The following is a 20,349-nucleotide window of genomic DNA, read 5'->3' on the forward strand; positions in this document are numbered from 1 at the left end:
TCCCAGAACTGCATGAAAACACAATCAAGCCAATGACCAACACATAAGCAAAATCAAAAGACACTGTCAAATACTTGTCAAAAAGTACATGGACTGTTGTGCTGCCTTTAGTGGCTGACAAGTTTTATTGTTTTTATAGTTTATGCTTGCCTCTTACCATATTTCCAATATCTCCAACCTTTCACCCAAGTACATGTAATACTGCACCTGCACAACAAGCTTTGTTGCTTGAGCCTCTTTCTGCCCGACATGTCCTGCACACTGTTGAACGCTCTTTTCCAAAATTAAACTGACAGTTAATGGAGGTGTGGGGCAGAAGGAATTAAGAATATTGAATGGACTGTTTAACTTCACAATACATCTAGATGAACTTATTACAGAACAGCTGCAACTCAAAGTCAGCAATATAGTTTCTACACAGACAATTTTTGAAGGAAGATGGGAAGCAGTGGATTAGCATTTTGCATCCATGTACTAAAATATATGAGCACAGGGTCAATTAAAAATATCATCTATCTCTTGTGTCAATAATTAACCTTTTGAAATCTGGTATCTCCCCAAGGGACAAAATAAAGGCAAAACAGAAACAGTACAGCAAGCAAAAAGAAAGAGGAGGGGAGATGGGGAATGAAGGAGGAAAGGAAAAGGAAGAAGAAGGAGAGAGTGCAGTTAGTTAATAGTTGGGAAAGCATGCATTTTCGTGTTTAATTTCATGTGATGATATTTATGACAGCATATTTGAGGCCAAAATAAGACTAAATTAACTATTAAAAATTGGAATGGGGAGAAATACCACTTATACAAAACCTCATCCAATGATAACAAAGCCAAAATACATGCATGGGACAGTTTATGATGAGAGGGTGAGAGAAATTTGAAGCTCTGTATAGTTGCTCACTTGGACTAGTCACAATACCATTCTGCACATATTAAGGTTAAAATTCTCAAGTTACAACTCAGACTATCTAGAGGTCCCTTCAAGATCTTTGTAGCCCCAAACATACTGCACCTTGGCTTCCCTGGTCACACTCTTCCATTAGGCTGCTTTCCACCTGCCTGTTATAGCAAGCAATATTCTGACAGCATGCAGAAGAGGCAATGTGGAAATGGACCACAGAAGGAGAAGTGGGATTGAAAAAGACCACTGCTGCAGTGACTATTGTTGCTGCAAAGCTATAGAGCATATTCAGCAGACTTTGACATGGCAACTTTTGTTGTAATTAATAAAGAAAGCTGAACACAGACCAAACTGAGCCTCTCTAGAGAACCTCTCCTTCATTTATTCCATCTGTTTTCTTATTGTTCAAGCTGTTGAAGAGATAAGCATTTTCTCTGGGCTATGACCTACCAACACTAATTAGGACAGAGAAGAAAAGCAAGGAGATTTTAAATAGTTCAGCATATTGCTCCCGTGTACATTAATCCTACATTGGCCTATGGCAGACCTCAACATGATCAGGCATGATCCATCCTATGATAACTGGGCACAATCCAGAAAAAAAATGTGTTATAAAAATATCACAAAGGACTAATTTGCTACAGCCCAGTTATTCTGAAAGCAATGGAATAGATTAATTTAAACGGAATAATTTAAGTAACATGGATCTGAGTAGTATAAGGTTGCAATACATTTTCCTAGACTGAGCATACTGTATAAAATTTTGGAAGAAAAAGAACCGGAAGGTTATATTACTGTTCCAAAACAAACAATACCAGGTTCAGTATTCTAACTGATCTGCAGGCTATTGTCAGGATTGAAGAAGCAAGTAATGCCCCAAAGTCGCACATTGATGTTTTCAAAGTGCAGGAGTTACCATAACGACCTAATGTATCTTTTTATATAACCCTTTTTTTTGTAAGCATATATGTAAGCATAGTTGCCTAGGCAACCAAAATAATTGTTTAATATGTCAACAGCAAAACCACTGAAAAATTGAATTAAGATACAGTAACCCTTTCCTGCCATCCTTAAGAATTAACATTTCCCATAAAAATGAATTTTTAAAACAACTTTTTTTTTGACATATTGGCCTGTTACAGACTGCCAAAATAAAGCTGCTTCGGGTCTCTTTGGAGGTATGCTATTTAAATGATGCATGGGTCCTAACAGTCCGGAGGTCGTGCCAAAGCCACACTCCATTCCTAAGCACTGGAGTGCAGCTTTGGTGCAGCTTCTGGATTCTTAGGATGCATGCATCATTTAAACAGCATACCTCCGAAGCAGCTTTATTTTGGCAGTCTGTAACAGGCCATTCTTTGATATTTGTATACTTTTCCAAAGAAGAAAGACAAAAATTCAGAATCTGTCAAAATACAGTTATACCTATTCCCAATTCATGTCTGCTGGCCAGGACAGCCCATTCGAGTGAAATGATATTGTTATACAAGGGAGAAATCAATTTAGAATCAAAACTTGATTGTTGCACCAGCTGCACCCCTTTCTGGGAAACTGGATTACGCCAGAGTCGTTCATGTTTCAATTACCTTCCAATTAGACTGCTGTAGTGCTTCTAGGTATGGGTCTCCTTAGAACAGCGGTTCCCAACCTTTGTTGGGCCACGACTCCCAATGTGGATGAAAGTCCCGCCCGCAGCCTCCCTGATTGGTTGGGAGGCCAGGAAGGGGTGGGACTTTTGGCCGCCTACAAGCCCCAGTGGGCTTTGCTGCCAGAAGTCCCACCCCTTCCTGGCCTCCCAACCAATCAGGGAGGCTGCCGGGGGGAGAAGGGGCAGGACTTGTGGCCGCAAAGTCTGCTGGTGCTTGCAGTCCCGTCCCTGTCCCCCCATGGTTGTCTGGCAGCCGCGGAGAGATGGGGAGAAGGAAGAAGCCCCATCCCTTTCTCCTCGCGGTTGTCTGGCAGCCGCCGAGAGAAGGGGAGGAGGAGAAAGGCCCAGCCATGTCCCCTTCTCCCCACGGGTGCCTGGCAGCCGCGGAGAGGAGGGAATGGGGTCGGGGCTCCCTCCTCCTTCCCGCGGTTGCCTGCGCCAGCGCCGGCACCCGTGGGGAGAATTGATTCCCAACCTAGCGACCCCTGAGAAAAGGTTGAGCGACCCCCCCAAAGGGGTCGCAGTCCCCAGGTTGGGAACCCCTGCCTTAGAATGTGTTTGGAAACTCCTGAGCAAAATGTTATTTGCTATTTGGTGTGTGTTTTACAGACTACATATCACTGGTCTTGTACCCCTTCCCAGCAAACTTGCTTCCAATTACTTTCCAAGCTCAATTCAAGGTAATGGTTTTGATCTACAAAATCCTAAATGAAATGAGGTCAACATATCTGAAATAACTCTTCTCTTATGAGCTTCTGTTGAGATCCTGAATGGAGGAGTTGTTGCATGTCATACCAAACCAAGAGCCTAATTTGGTACTATACAGTACAGGCCTTTTTCCATAACTGCAACTCAGTTGTGGAACATCTTTCCAAGGGATACCTGGCTGCCACAGTGACCTTCTGGCAGGCAGTCCACACTGGACTGTTTTGTGGGCTCCTGGTTTGGAAAAACAGGGTAGGCTTTTGGGACTGTTTTAACTGTATGTTTTTAAAACTGGTTTTTGTTTTTTTTAAAGAACATGCTAGGATCTACTGCATTTTTAAAGAACATTTTACATGCTTTTATCTACCATACACTGCTTTGGGTGCCTTAGCAAGCTGAAAGGTGATAAAGTAACATGTAAATAAATAAATAAATAAATTTTGTGGGTTTAATATTCATCAGAAATCTTAAAGCACCTTACCCATTAAAACGTATAAAAGTGCCATAAAATCATAAAACATTAAGAGCAAACACTGAGCAGCTGGTCATAAAAACATCAGTACTTGTAACCTTTCAGAATTTCTTGATACCTAAATAGTAGTAGAGCTATTTCAGGTTAGGGAAACCAAGACCTTTTTTAATAGCTACTTGCTTCATCTCGACATGGCCAACTTTAACAGGCTATCTTCAGCTGGTAGACCCCCAAATATCTCATACGCACTACTGTGACAAGGAAACCACATACTGGCTTAAAAGCCTTCCCTTACTCAGAGGGGTCAAGGTAAGTATACCCTAGATAGAAAGCCGCTTCAGTACAAACCTTGAAAATAAATCTGTCTGTCAGATCAACCCCCCATGTATGCCAGTTTAAGACTGCTGTCTGCAACCCTAAATAGCTGCTAGTAGTCACTGTAGACAAACTGAGCGAGACAAACCAATGGCCCAATTTAGCATAGAGCAACCTTCTAGGTACTTAACCACAACTAATGGTCATGGCACAATTCTCTACTATGGTCCACCAATTGGTACTGCTGGTTAAATTATAACATTAAATTTGGCAAGAAACAAGGAGAAGTTGTGTAAAGGTTTATAAGAATTATTTGTATAGTCAAGTCAACGTTTATTGTACTAGCCAAAGGCCATGACAAAAAGAGCTTATCAAAAAGCATAAAACATTTAAAACAAAAGGCACAGAAAACAGAGGACAAAAAATGTCCCAACATTTAGTGTGCAGTTAAAATAGTTAACTGTTAAAAAGGACAAAAGGAAAAAGAGACATCTTTCCTGAATATACATATACAATAAAATCATAAAACCTAATTAATACTTGGCATCTCCATGGCAATTTATGACAATTTTGTTTAACTCTCTCTTTCTAATCTTTTTTGCAGCCATGGCAAAAAGAGCCACTCTATGTGTTACATAGTCATTGGTATCACTCAAAAGGAATAGACAACTACAGATAAGCTATTTGCATTTGACAATGTCCCATTAAAATAAGAAATGGCCATTCCATTGGGCAGGTGGAAGCAGATATGCAGCAATTTAGGGATGGCCATACAGACAGAAATTAGACTGTTTCTGATTTCGATACATTCTTATTTTCTTATTCCTGTAAGTTTAACAGCAGCCTGGGAGGCAGACAGTATTTGACAAGCACACTAGGGATGCAATTCTTCACTATGGAGTTTATCACACAGGGGAAATCCCATGCAGAAATGGGGGTTTAAATTGGAAGAACCCTGCAAAAGCAAGTTGATTTTCACATGACATTGTTGTTAAAGTGGTGTTAACCTGAACAGAAAGTAGACAAAATCCTGAAAGTAAAAAGGAGTGGTTTTTGTCTACTTTCTGTCCGAGTTAACACTACTTTAACAACGACGTGTGTGAAAATCAACCTGCTTTTATGGGTTTTCTCCAGCTTTTAAATCCTGTTTTTCATGGGATTTCCCCCATGTGATCAACTCCTATGTTTCTTCTCGAAGGCAGCATTGACTAAATTCAGCAATTTTCTTCCCAGTGTGAGAAAGTCTTTGAAAACAGCTATTTGCAAGTAGGGATTTATTCAAAGACAGAATACAAACCAAATTAACAACAAATTAATAACAGTTATTAACTTAGAGTCTCATTATTTAACCTTAGGTGTACAGGAAGCAACAAAATATTTAGAAAGTTATAGGTTAATTTCTATTAAATTTTATTTTAATTTAAAAATTATTAGTGCATGTGTGTGCGTGCAATAATGCACACCAGTCTACAGTACAATCAGATGCTCCAGAGGCCTTGGTATTTGGAACTAAGCAATGGCCTGTGTAGAACCAAAAGGGGAATGTAACAGAGCTGTAAGAAACTCCATATTGTAAGCTCAAGAGTCTAGATGGAAGAAAACTTTAGTTCCAGAATTCTCTGGCTCTTTCAGACAAAATCGTCTGTTGTAATTTGAAAAGCCTGAATTAAAGGAACTTTTCAACTCTAGTTCCAAGTTGTTTTTTATATAGAATTACCTGGCCAGGAGGTTTAAATTGGGGTGGGTGGCTGTCACTAAACTTAAACTAGCAGTATTAAAGCTGAACAGAGAGGAGTAATTTGTAGACACAAAGGTATCCTTAGCAAGGGTGGTAAACAGGTAGGCTAGATCAGAAACCAGACAAAACTTTTTGGTTGAATGAAGGTTCCTTGACTGGTGCCTGATAGGAACTATTACTCACTATAAGCCACTAGACAAGGGGTTATTTATAAACTAGTCTTATAGGAAATCCTTTGGGGAACTGAATTTGACATTCTATTGCAGTCTTATAATGAATATGTTAACTTCACATTGAAAAACAATGTTGCCTTTCATAAGAAAAGCACTGAAGCTCCATAAGTATAATAAAGCCAAATGAAGGCCATTCATTTGCCTTTTGACAATATTTTCATAGCAACAAATAGATCATATGCAAGATATCACAGGGCTTTTTATTTCTTAGAGCAAATGTGCTTTGATACATTTTATTTCAAAATGAATTCTCTGTAAACTAGTTTAGGTAACCATTACTGCTCATTTTAGATTAGTTCATCCTCACCCTCCTTTACCTCCTCCTCTTTTTTCTCCAGAATAATTTATTTTCCCCTCTAGAATCATATTTTTTTCTGAGTTGACAAGATTCAACATTATTGGTAACACAACTATTCTGTCGTACTCCATGCTTTTATGCCTCAGTATAATTACATTTCCCCCTTGTACCCTTGGGTATATACATATATGCCAGCTAACTCAGGATAATACTTTATGCATCTATGCAAGCTTACAGCACAACATATTGGTCAGTTATCAAAGTGCCATAAATTTCTTTGTAGTTCTTAGCTGTTCAGCATATTTCTTTGCTAAGTAGATTTCTTGATTCCCCCCCCCCCCCTGCCTTTGTGACAGCATAATGACCTGATATTTTAAAAAAGGCGAAACTTCTTGCAGGGATATAATCGAGTGGGTAACTTTTCACTTGTTTAGATGATGTGTGTCAGGCCAGTGGCACTCCCAGACAGATATGGTGAAGCATGGTAGATAGAGAAAAGGAACCCAGAAAAGGAAAAATAATAATAAAAATAAAAAAGGGGGGGGGGAGCATGAAAGAAGATGGTAACTATAACTTGCCTTTTGTTCCCAGTCCAGGACAAAATGGAAGACCACATTTTCCTGTGGTAACTAAACAGCTGGATAATATCATTTCCATTATAAACATGACTCAGAAGAAAGTATCTTTAATTTCCTTATGATTTGTTGTTGTTGTGTGCCTTCAAATCTTTTTCAACATATGGTGACCCTAATAGCAAGTAGCAATAGCAAGTACATTTCTATACTGCTTATCAGCGCACTTAAGCACTCCCTAAGCGGTTTACAATGTGTAAGCTAACTGTCTCCAGCAAACTGGGTGGCTATTCATTTTACCGATCTTGGAATGATGCAAGGCTGAGTAGACCTTGGAGTCCCTGGGATCGAACTCACAACCTTGTAACTGTGAATGGCTGCAGTACCACCAGGACTCCCTAAGGCCATATCACAGGGTTTTCTTGGCAATATTTCTTAAGAGGGGGTTTCTCATTGACTTCTTCTGAGGATGAAAGAGTGTGACTTGTCCAAGATCACCCAGTAGATATTTTATGGCTGAACAAGGATTTGAACTCTGGCCTCCCAGTGTCCTAGTGCAATGCGCAAACCACATCACACTGGCTCCTTAGGACTCATTTTCAAGTTAAGTATAGTTAGGATGGCAGCCTTAATATAAGTAAAATAAATGCTTTGCTTAGTCTACTTAGAAAAGAACATTCTTTGTAAATATTAATTCACCATCCTCCCTTTGAAAAATACAGCAACACTTTTCTTGAAATGTGTTTTTTAAAACCACCTTTCTGCTGAAACCAGTTTCAAGTGTTTACACATATGAAACTAAACCAAATTCTACATTTCTTGCTGCTTCAGTAACAATTAAGGTTCTACCCTCCAAAACAAATATAGTTGTATCAGCCATTCAGATATTTTATAACTTCTTCTGTTGTTTGGAATAGAATGGTAAAATGTAAAGCTATTAGGATTTTGGACCAGGTGAGCCAGCAGATGTACTCAGATATGAATTTGGGTTGACAGGTCACAAGCTGATGGATTACAAGTTGTTCAAGTCTGAACATGGCTCACTCTGTATTTGACACAATTAGACTAAGTGGGAGACCCACATTTTCTCCCACTCTGTGACATCCTTTTAATGACACCTGGGTCATGTGGGATCCATGCTCTCCTCCTGTGTGTCTAAAGGTAATATTTAAAGCGACCACATGAGTGAGATCCAACTGCATGGCTATTTTTCATGCAGCTGGCATTCCCATTTCTTAGGACAGTGTTTATTGAAGACTGGTGCAACTATCTTGCCTACTGAACTGAGCTGTTCAAAGATTGTGGGACCCATCTAAAGAAAACAATCTGCCATGCATTTGAGGAGGAGGTACCTCAGGCTCCTGACTAGTTTGCCATTGAAGGTAATCATCAAAAACATTATGTCAGCAAAGAAGGAAAGTACTGACTTTGATACAAAAGAATCAGTGTGCTTACCTAGTCCCATACAGATTATGTAATGGATGCCATACTTGTTACACTGCCCACTGCAGCAAAGAACAGAGAGAACTGGATGGCTGCAAACGTAGTCATCTTATGCTCAAGTGCCCTAAAGAAAAAGTTTAAAAGAGAGAGAGAAACAGAAGATAGATTTATTTTGAATGTTTTTGTTTTATACTATTTATAAGAACATTGGTACTATCTTGTTTATTCTGAGCAATTATTCCAACTTTGGGTTCCTCATCTGTTCCTCATCTTCAGCGTTCAGAGAGCTAGTGCAGTAAGTAGTTTTACAGAAACAGTTAGATCCAATAAACTTCTCCCCCCCCCTCTCTCTCAAGCTGCATCTGCACTGCAGCAATAATCCAGTTTGCCATTATTATTTTATTATTATTATACTTTATATAGCGCTGTAGATTTACACAGTGCTGTACATACAAACAATAAACATCACTTTAACTGATTTAAAGACAGCACTTTAACTGATATGGCTCCTTGCCATATGGAATTCTGGGATTTGTAGTTTTGTAAAACATCTAGCCTTCTCTGTCAGAGAGCTCTGATTCCATATCAAATTACAGTTCCCAGAATCCCACAGCACTGAGCCATGGCAAATAACATGGTATCAAACTGGATTATTTCTGCAGTGTGAATGCAATCAGTCTCTCTCTCTCTGTGAAATCTCTTTCAGCTATGAGCAAGCAGTCATTGAACAAGCATGATTTAGTTGCTATATCTCAAACTAACCCGAATGGAATGCTGACTTGAGATCAATGGAAGAAAAGCACAGCATGAAAGTCACTAAACATATATAATTGAGGCAAATCATCATCATCATCATCATTATCATCATCATCATCATCATCATCATCATCATCCTGGATTGTTGTTTATTATTTATATTTATTGGTTTCTATTCCACCTTTCTCTCAAAACTGGATCAAAGCAGCTTACAATAATTTTAAAAAGATACAATGAAAACATTAATTACAAAAGTTAAAAATAATTAAATAATACTAGTATTAAAACATAATAGTTTAAAACACAACATAGTTAAAACCATTTCAATAAAAAATCAAAAACTTACAAGCATTATTGTTTGCCTTTAAGTCATTTCTGACTTAAGGCATCCCTAAGGAAATATTTCACAGGATTTTCTTGTCAAGGTGTGCATCCAGACTGATTTAAAAAGGCCAGAAAGTTCTAGATTTTGTTCCTGTTCTTTCTCATTTTATTTTGGAGACCCATATGTGTTTTATTTATCACAGATATCTTCTGTCAGCTCCCGGTATAATTAGACTTTTTATACCAGCTCCCCAGGTTGGTTTACTTTAATCCAGTATAAAATTGGAAAGAACTGGGACAGAATCTGTGGCTTTTCTATCAGACTAGATTTGTTCTGAGAGAGGGTGCCACTGCCCCTCCTTTGAGGCTGAGAGAGTATGTTTTGCCCAAGGCCACTGAATGGGCTTTAATGGCTGAGCAGAGATTCAATACTGGTCTCTCACAGTCTTGGGGCATATGTACACTAGTGAGAAAACCCATTCTCACCCTATAGCAGCTGTAACCTGGGCACATGACATTCCTCAGAATTTGCAGGCAATGTGGGTATTTTCTCTGAAAATCTGGAGAAACAAAGAACTGCCTTTTACCCCAAATTAGCCTGGAAAATCTGGATTGGTAATAAGGACACAGCTGTATGGTTGGAAATACTTGGCACTATAGGACATGTGATCAGCATAGGGCCACCCTTTCATTCTGGGTTACTCTGATCTTGCCATCATGAATATGGCATTATCAGAGTTGCTGCAGCCCAGGAAACTGTGCTAAGGCTATAGTTTGAATGCAGGATTTCCTGCCAGTGTAGACAAACTCTTAATCCAACACTGAAACTATTGGACCACGCTGGCTCTCCAGTATGTGATTACTCTATGTAAAAAAGACCAAAAATATCCCCATATTACCCCCCCTTCCCCAACAAAAGGTATAAATTAAAATAATATGAAATCCTATTTGTTACTCAAAAATGTATTGATGCAAGCATTTAAAAATTAAAATAATCTTCAATTTATTCTTGAATTTTTAGGCATAAAATTCATTTTTAATATACTATTTCTAAGTTCTGCCACTGACAGTGACCATTTGGCTATAACAGCAATAGCAGTTATACATGGACACAGTGGAAATGATAGCTAAATGGAGTCATTATATTTTGCTGCTCCATTAATAAACAGAAAAATGACAAGTGCCATGTCATTGATAAGCAATGGCCTGGCTTCTCTTCATGACAATGGCAGGCCACCATCAAGTAGACCTGTTCTAAGCAGGCAGCCATATGTCGGATGACAGGGGCTTCCAGAGGAGGGAAGAAACAATTATGTGCCTGGGGAGGCCCACACGGAAACAGTCTTGAGGATTTCCCCAAAGTATACTGTTGGCCACTCTGGGAAAATAATGTTAAAAAAGGACTTTTGCTCTGTTCCAGCCAAGCTCTTCCTTTGTTCTTTTGTACACACACATAAGTTACTTTTGAGGGATTGTTAAATACAAATAGGACAAACCAAGTCAGGAAAATCCATGTGTTATTTCAGAATAATATAACAACAGACAAGCTATACTTTCCTTTTAATATTTTTCAGCTTCAGTCCATTTTCCAAATAATAGCATTCTGATTTCTTCCCAGTTAAATACATCCCAAACTATTCTGTCACTAACTGGGGCACATTTGAGATCAATTTGGATGATTATTGGATGATTAGACAATGGTCTAGCTATTTTATTGTATTAATGTTATTATTTTATTGACTATATTTTTATACTGTATTGTGTTGTTTTATTGATGTGATCCCGCCTTGATCTGCAGGGAGAGGCGGGAAATATAAATAAAATTATTATTATTATTTTACATAAGCAATCAACATACATCATGAACCATGCTCACCTCAACTATTTTCTGAAGATGAAACTATATGTTTTATTTTATTGTATTTTATTTATCCCTTTGAAGGATGTTTATAGTCTAGGGATGCTCCTGGACTAAGTTTTACACTTGGATGGCCAGATGGTGTCTGCAGGCAGTAGTACCTTTGGCTAGTTGAGGCTCGTACAGCTGTTACACTTCTTCCTGATGTGGCAGTATCTCTGAATGCTGGATCCTGGCAATGACTATGTCATAGCAGTTGTCTTTGTACTCTGGATAAGAGTTTCTCAAGGCATCAAGTCGGTCACTACTGAAAACAGTGGATTGCACTAGAAGGGCTTTGATTTCCATCTAGAAGAACTGATATTGGCTGCTCCTCTCCAATGTGTAGAGTCAGTGGCCACCCCATGTTTGTAGCTAAGTCATATGTGGAATAATCCTGAGTCCTGTGTGCATTACTTTTAAGAAGACAGGAAGAAAAAAACCCCTACTAAAACTAAATCTTGCCTGTAAGTCTTTCTCTGTGACTTGAAAGCTTTGCATCCAATCCAAGATGAATGGGTGGCAGATGGCAGTCTACTTCTTCACTTAACCTTGTCTATACTATTGCCTTGTCAGCATTTTTGTGAAACCTTACAAACTGAGGGACAGAATATTTTGATTTAGTTTCTTGTTTATTTAGTAGGAAAGAACTTAAAAGAATCGTTATCTTTTAAATTGAGTCCTAATAACAATTAAGAATCTTGTGTAATGAAGTGTTGTAGAATACAACCCATAAATACCTTGTCTTTAAGGTGTCACAAAACTCTCTGTGAGTACTACAACAGATCCTCTAGAATTTATTCCAGTTTATTAAATTTCACATATGTATCTACCCAAGTTTTCAGATTGTGATCTGCTTCCTAACAACACTATGGGCTTCTTCAAAAAAGTTCATTCATCGCTTGAGTAAGTGGAAGAAAGGATAACTTGGAAGGGTGAGTGAGCCATCACAGAAACAAATTGCTGCATACAGAATGTTAATACTGATTAATATCAACTCAAACATCATGATAAGGAATGAAGTGATGCATACATATTTGTGATGCAACCCAATGAATCTGGTGAGGCTAGGAGTGGTGTTGTCTACAGCAAACGTGAAGCCATTATTCAGCATGGATTTTAACCTTAGTTTCCTTTATAATCTTTGCAGAAAAATCCAACTTTCTATGCTGTAATCAATACACAATACACACAGGACACAAAGGCCCAGTGGGGGTTTAAAAATTAGGCTTGATGATTGCCACCTAGATTGCTTGAAAAGTTTTTTATCTACCCACATTCACTGTTCTGCACAGGACTAATCTGAATCAACACCTTTGTTTCTTATGTCTTTCTTTCCAACAATCATTCAATCTCTCTCTCTCTCTCTCTCTCTCTCTCTCTCACACACACACACACACACAAATAAAATATTCCATCCATAATTTTAAAATCCTATCTTCTTAAATCTACCTTCTTCTTTCCTTCTCTCTCTCTTTTCCACTCCCTCTGCCTATTTTTAGTCCATTCATTCAGATTGCTATTAATTCCACTTATCTTCGTTCCCACTTCTCAACTGTAAAAATATGAAGTAGTATGAATAAAAAGGGTAGCTGTGAACATGTGCACAATGCCTTTCTCTTATCTCATTCACTGTCAGCAGCAACACAGATAACTCCCAGTTCAGTGAAGCGCCTATTTTATTTCTAGGCAGTCTGGAGCTACAGCACCTTTCAGCTCATCACTTCCTGAAAATGGAGGGAGATCAGGATACTCCAGCAAAAGCAGACATCTGCCTTTCATTGGCATATTCACCTCCCTCCCTGCTGATTTCTAGAAAATCTGGATGACTTTTGAGCTTTGCAAAAATATTTGCACACCTGCTCTATATCTTTTCTTCTACAGGCATCAAACCAAGTCAAAGAAATATTAGTATAAACATGAAAATGATTCAGCTGATTTCTCTACATCTTCAACTAATTAAATCCCTTGGATTCAAAATCTCACTGCATCTTAAACTTATCCCATGTTAGAAAACTATTATTTTACCCATTCTCTCTTCCAGATTTCACAAAGTGCCATAAGGTTCCTATGGAAGAGGTACATGCAAGTTAAATAAGGTCATGTTTATTGGAATAGCATTTACATCTACTGTATTATAATCAGAATATGGCAATTTACCTGTAGAAAAGGAGTATTTTTTTTAACAAGGGTCACTTTTAAATATATTCAAAGGAGGTTGGATGTAAGCATACTAGGCATTGTTATATATCTGCAAAGCAAAACTACTAAGAAAGAAAATTAGTAGAGCGTTGTTGTTGTGTGCATTTCAAGTTTTTCCCAAATTATGGTGATCCTAAATCAAGCCTATCACGGGGTTTTCTGGGGTTAAGAGTATGTGACTCGCCCCAGGTCACCCAGTGGGCTTTCCATGGCTATATTAAGTTACAGCGATTTCAACAGGACTTTGCCACAAACAGCTTTTCCTGGATTGCAACCATTAAATCCAAAATCTGTTTAACTATTTCTAGGGTTGATTTCTGCTTCTAACTGTATAGCTAATAATCCACCCTTATTTGAATATATTTGCTTTATATAAGCTTTATTTCAATTCAATATTTGCGTAAATACAAATTGTTTAATGTTGTGTGTTTTTTTAGATGCTGAAGGGACAATGAAATATCTTGCAATTTACAGTGGAAACATATGCCACACTGATAAGGAAGTACGATTAAGTTCAATCAGGCTTTCTCCCAAAGATCAGCATACAACACTGTAGCCTTAATAAACCAGTTACTCTCAACTGTGGAAAGGAAAGTTTATCTTTATATTTCCTTTTAAACTTCCTATTACAGAAAACACACCAGAACTAAAATAAGTAAGGGTTGCTGTTACTTTGGGAAAATGGATAACTGTTGCCAATTAAAATTTGTCTCTGCTAAATAATCAACACTTTAGTTGATTAATCTACTGATTCAACAGATTAAAATTTATAGAACTAAGCTTTTCCTTCATACCAATTAAATTTTCATTTGATAATATCTTTAGCAATATAATATCTAACACTGCAAGTGTTTATCCATGCCAGATGATTTTGCTTGTAATCTCTAGACACTGTTCCAAATTTAACTATAGACACAAATAGGCACAACTCCAGCAGGACAGATGAGTCCACATACGTTGTTGCAGATGTGGCCAAACATGTTTAACAATAAATTTTAATTAAATATATTAATTAATATTAATATTAATATTAATTAATATTAATTAATATTATTAATATTTCTGATAGAGTCAGGTGTTCTTCTTTCATTGCCTAGGAAACACAGCCACTTCTACTTTCTAACGACATTAATAAATTCTTGGCAGGATAAAGATGGATTTTAAATACATCATATGATGCATTAAATCTAAGTTATCAGTATTAACCCTTTCTGTATGTTTGCCTAAAGTGATTTTTCTCTCTATAAGGGATATTTTTAAGAGCATGATATTTTGAAGAGGTAGATGCAAATAAGAACATTAAGAAGAGCACTGCTAGATCAGACTCCAGCAGCATAAAGGATTTTTTTGCTCCAGTTTGCATCACTTTAAACTTCCCTACACCACACTCTAAAGTGACATTTTAATGCCCACTTCCTAATGTGAAGAGGTCCTTTTGGAATACTGTGTTTTAACCACGCAATATAATTTAGTGTTTTCAGCAAGCCTGCCCTCCTCATGTTGAGTAATTCTTCCACTGTGAGAATTGTCTATTTATTTCTACTGTATATACTCGAATATAAGTTGATCTCATGTATACGTCAAGGGCAGGTTTTGGGGTCAAAATTATGTATTTTGCCATTACCCATGGGCTAAGTCGAAGGTAAAACTTGGGGGCTCCTTCAGTGTGTATCTGTGTGCGCACAGCGAGAGAGATTTTAAGTGAGGCTTTTTGCTTCAGCATTTCAACTTTGCTTCCACTTTGCACAGGCATGAGAGGGACTCTGTTTAACAGCAATTAATCACCTGGGACTCTTTCTGTTTGTTTCAAGAGAAAAAAGAAACTCTCTTCCTACCGCATGGGGAAATCTGAAAGAGCTGCTATCACATTACCATACTGACCTTTAAATAAGTTGACCTGAGATTTTGGGGTCAATTTTTGGGCATACATTTTTAGACTTATAGATGAGTATACAGTCGGCCCTTCTTATACACCGATTTTTTATACACAGATTTAAGCATCCAAAGTTTGAAAATATTTTAAAAAAGTATAAATTTCAAATATCAACCCTTGATTGTCCATTTTTTACAAGGGACACCATTTTGCTATGTCATTATATTTAATGGGACTTGAGTATCCATGGATTTTGTTATACACGGGGGATCTTGGAACCAAACCCCAGCGTATAACAAGGGTCCACTGTATACAGTAATTATTTTCAGTTCTCTAACCAGTTACATATCCATAAGCACCTCCTATTATCCCATGATTTACCAGGTTTCACACAAGTCTTTGGTGGAGGATTTGGTCAAAAGCCTTTTGAACATTCAAGTACACAATATCTACAGCATAACATTTATTTAAATGGTTGTTGACCCTTTCAAAGGAGTCCCCAAAATGAGTAATGTGAGACTTAGCCTTGCATAAAACCATGCCAAATCTTTTCAGCATGACCTGTGCTATGTACTTGATCATTTTAACTTTAATTATAATTTTATCTTTAATACAACTTTCAATCAATTTACCCTTTTGTTGTTGTTGTGTGCCTTGAAGTCATTTTTGACATATGGCAACTCTAAGGCAAACCTATCACTGGGGATTTCTTGACAAGATTTGTTTGGAGGGGGTTTGAGTTTTCCTCCCACTGAGGCTGAAAGGATACGTCCTGCTTATGGTCATGCAGTGGGATCCCATGTCTGAAAGGGATTTGAATCATGTTTTCCAGAGTCTTAGGTCCAAAACACATTGCAGAAACAATCTAGTTTGGGACTGCTTTAACTGCACTGGCTCACTGCCTTGGCTCAGGGAATCCCGGGAATTATAGTTTATTGTGGCACCATAGCTCTCTGACTAGGGCCTGTTCCGCATGGGCACCCTAGTACCTTTCTGGACGCCCCTAACAGAACTATGAAACCAGTTAAAGGCTCAAGGGCTGATCTATTTTGTTATTGCTAAATGTAGAGTAGCAAATGTGTAGCCTTCCATAGCAAATGGCTTGTAGTGCAAAGAGAGGTTGTCCCATGTTGGAGATGAAGGAGGAGCAGACCTCCCTATTTGGACCATCAGCTACCAGTGCCTTTAGATATTGGATTGTCATTCCCATCACTTTTCACCATTGTCTATAGCTCCTAGATGGGAGTTGCAGTCTAGCAACATCTGAAAAGTGACATGTTCCCTATTTCTAATTTTGCCTATTAGTAAAATAGTTCTGCAAAATTTATTACCCATGACCCACCACTGTTTATCTGTGATTTGCTTGGATACATCACAAAGGATTATGTCAACATTACAGGTCTCTGTCCACATTATTAAAATATTTATTTTATTCATTAATTTTGCAGTTTAATTCAACTCACTAAAATCTAAAGCTCTGGGAATTTAACATCTTCTAATACTGCTCCAGATGGATGAGAGTAAGAACATCTGTCTCTCAACCAAATGCTCTTGAACTGGCACAGACACTACAAGAAAAAGAGAGATAGGATGGTGGTGGTCTGACGCTTGTGTCTTTTTGAATGGAGTGTACTCTCTTAAATGGCAACAACTCCTAGCACCAAAAGAAATCTCCCTCCAGAATTAAGGCCACTGCAACATCGAAGAACCTAAAACAATGTATATGTTGAAGTTGTAATGGTAAGCTGAGACAAGCTGCTGATTTCAGATATGTCTCCATGCTCAAGAACTCCTTGTACTCTCAAATGTGTATGCATGATGAATACATGGAGGTTCAGGAGAGAAAGTACAGGAAGCTGCAGAAAGTTCTAGGGCTGGAACTGTGGCAATATAAAGTACAGAACAGCACTAGGAGAAGGAAACCAAATGAAAAGGAAAGTTTCTGATTCAAATAATTCCTTGCTTCAGTTGCATACTCACTGGATAACAACACAACAAGGCCCTTCTCTCTAAGCCTCACCCACCTCTGTGATATTGGGATAAAAATACTAGTCTATGAGGGTCAAATGCAACATTTTCACCAATTATATGGCTCTTTGGGAGAAGCCACATGCTGCCAGTAAAATTTTTCCACAGGGAATAATCTTTGCCGTTTTTCATGCATGGGAGGATGAGCACAGATTATGAATTCCACTCTTCCTTACCGCATTCTCTATGTTGCACTGTTTGCTACAGAAGTCCAGAGTATTTCATATCATATGTTCTTACCATACTTAGTTCATATAAAGTATTGTTCAAGAACTGTGAAATATTCTTAAAATACACAATACTCTCATGGGGCTATGTATTGCCAAGAAAGATCAGTAGTGGTGGGTAAGTTATATTTCAGCAAGGCACTCACCATTTTAAATGAAACTTTACTGGTAACTTTCCAAGGATCCACAGAGGTCTCCAGAAAACAGTTTAAAGACCACTGTCCCAAACTGTTACCCTAAACAACAACTATATATATCTCCTTTCTAGGGTCTATCTTGTATGAACTGCATCTGTGAGATGTATATTGGTTTTGATCAGGGATAGCAACACATGCTGTTCTTTCTCTCACAGACCCTGTGTACCTCACTAATTACCTCCACTGCAATTAGAAGTACTGTATGAGCAATGGTGGCTCATTGTTAGTATGTGTCTTCTGCAGGTACGGGCAACATCTTGTCACCAAGGACCACAGGCTGGGTTGGTTGGAGCATCAGGCCTCCTGTACTGGTTGGTGTGACTAGAGTTGAGAGATAAGTGGGATCCAGGCTGGCAGTGTCCAATGGCCATGGTGGGATTTGGATTGGCATCCTCCACACTTCTCACTTACATTTACTGCTTATATTTCCACTGTATACATACAGTACACACATCAAGGCTTAACATCCTCATACATTCTCATATTCATAAAATTCTGTTGCCTAGTGGATGCCCAGTGCCATAGTTTTCATGAGAAGAATTTGTTTGTAAACAATTTATTTCTTCTGAATTACGTATTTTGGGTTCTCATCCTAGTCAACTTGTCTTTCACAACTAATAAAACCATGACCAGACTCCAGCTACTGCTGACCAATTATTCAGGATATAAGTCAATATGTAAAGTGTTCAATGAAGGTTTAAAAACTCCAAAGACTAATGTCCTATAGTACTGGCTCAAGTTATTATTATTACAGCAGTTGCAATTCCATATCAAGTGTATAATATCTTCACTTTGGGCTACATCCTGTAGTTTGTGAGACTTTCTTTTGGATACACATGCATAGAACCGTGCTGCAAGTTTAGAGCTATTTCAAATGTAATAGGTTACCTTCTCACAAATGCAACACAACCCTCTTTATTGACTGATCAAAAAATGGATAAAATATGTGTTACTTCTATAACTTTAATAACATGCATGCAATGACCAAAAAAATTGCAAACGAAATAAAAAAACCCACACATTAAATCACAAATACTAAACCTAATCAATTTCTTTTAAAAACAGGAACCTAGAAGGTACATTAATAAATTAATGAAACAGCAATGAAATTAATTTTGGGGAAGGGAAGGAAATGTGAACCCCATACAACCAAAAGTGTTGCTCTTTTCATTGCTGTTGTTTCCTATGAAAGAATATAGCATATGTTTCACTTTCTCCCATTAAAGGTAATGAAATGTAAAGGTGTTTAATTTTTGCTTCTGCCCCAATTGTTTTTCCACAATGACTAATTCAAGTTATTTACTTGAAATAGATGGAAATCAATTTTGTTGCCTTTAAAATGGGCTAAAACTGGGAAAACCTTGGGTGCAGACCAATCAAAACCATCAGTAGAAGGGGCCCTGGAGACCTCTCATGCCGGGTTCTATATAGTCTTCACTACTAAATCCCCCATTTCCCTGCTTTCTACAAGTAAACAAATATATTTACTGCATTCACTTATGGAGCAAGAAAAGAGCTGCAACAAGGGGAAGCACAGTACAATTGTTTCCACACTTCAGATCTTCTTATCCAAGGCTCTTTGATGAGAAGAGAAAGTGTGTTCTCTCTTGAGAGAACTTCTAATTAGTATGGAATTTTTACAGTCATGTGGTCCTCAGCAATTGCCTGGTCAGCTTACTAGGTGAAGCCAGCATGCACTTTTCTGTTACAATAAATTTAGCAGCTTCTCTGTCAAAAGCTGAACAGGCTTCTATTCATGTTAAAACATAGTCTCCCCTCTTTAGTGAACACTTTCCTTCTCTGTGTGTGTTGCAAGGTTTTTAAGAAATTGCATGGCTGAATGCTGAAACATATAGGCAACTGTAAACAAACATGAAAGACCTATCCATAATTCAAAATATATTTACTCAGTGTTTTTGCTGAGATCAATGGAACAGTCAATGTTCTTGGGAGTAATGTGCTATTTTCTTTTCAAGTGACAACAAAATGTAAGCACAATAAAACTGAGAGAACAGAATATCTCTGGACCAAATCCAGTTGTTATCCTCAGCTAAAGAACTATTAAATCAATGGAACTTAAACAAATATTGACTTAAAGTCCTGCTGATTCAATGAGTCCACTATAATGGATTTGGACCAATATATTTATTATCCTAAGAAGGTCAGAATATTAAAGTACATTGTGATCATATCCTATTTAGCTATTGCAAAGTATAATTAAGTCCTCTTTAAGCATATGCTTAACTTTCCCTATTGAAAAATAGAATTGTTAAATTCTAAATTTAAAAAGTTACAATTAAAAATGAAAGGACAATATCTTAATTGGAGTGTATTGATTGGAACTGAACCCTCACTTTTAGTGTTCCAGTTCTATACCCCATTGATTTCAAGTCCCACTGAACTCAACAGGATTATTTTTGAATAGCAGTTTTGCCACATTTTGTTGCTAGAAATCTATCACGATACCCCTTCAATGTTTAAAAGAATCTTCTAAGTATACTTTATCTACTTGCCCTGTAAATC

The 20,349-nt window shown here is 37.7% G+C and overlaps 1 long non-coding RNA gene across 3 annotated transcripts in view; it reads right to left on the reverse strand.

The window, feature by feature from the left end:
- The window catches only part of LOC149312580 (uncharacterized), a 206,360-nt gene that overhangs the window by 43,793 nt on the left and 142,218 nt on the right, over positions 1–20,349 (reverse strand). For all 3 annotated transcript variants that reach the window (XR_016281270.1, XR_016281271.1, XR_016281272.1), the window contains one exon: positions 8,335–8,446. This is a non-coding gene — a long non-coding RNA (uncharacterized LOC149312580). The remainder of the gene's footprint in view (positions 1–8,334; positions 8,447–20,349) is intronic.

This window comes from Sceloporus occidentalis, unplaced genomic scaffold (assembly GCF_023333645.1).
Source record: "Sceloporus occidentalis isolate IW3139 unplaced genomic scaffold, rSceOcc1.0.p SCAF_5, whole genome shotgun sequence".
Classification (NCBI taxonomy): Eukaryota; Metazoa; Chordata; class Lepidosauria; order Squamata; family Phrynosomatidae; genus Sceloporus; species Sceloporus occidentalis.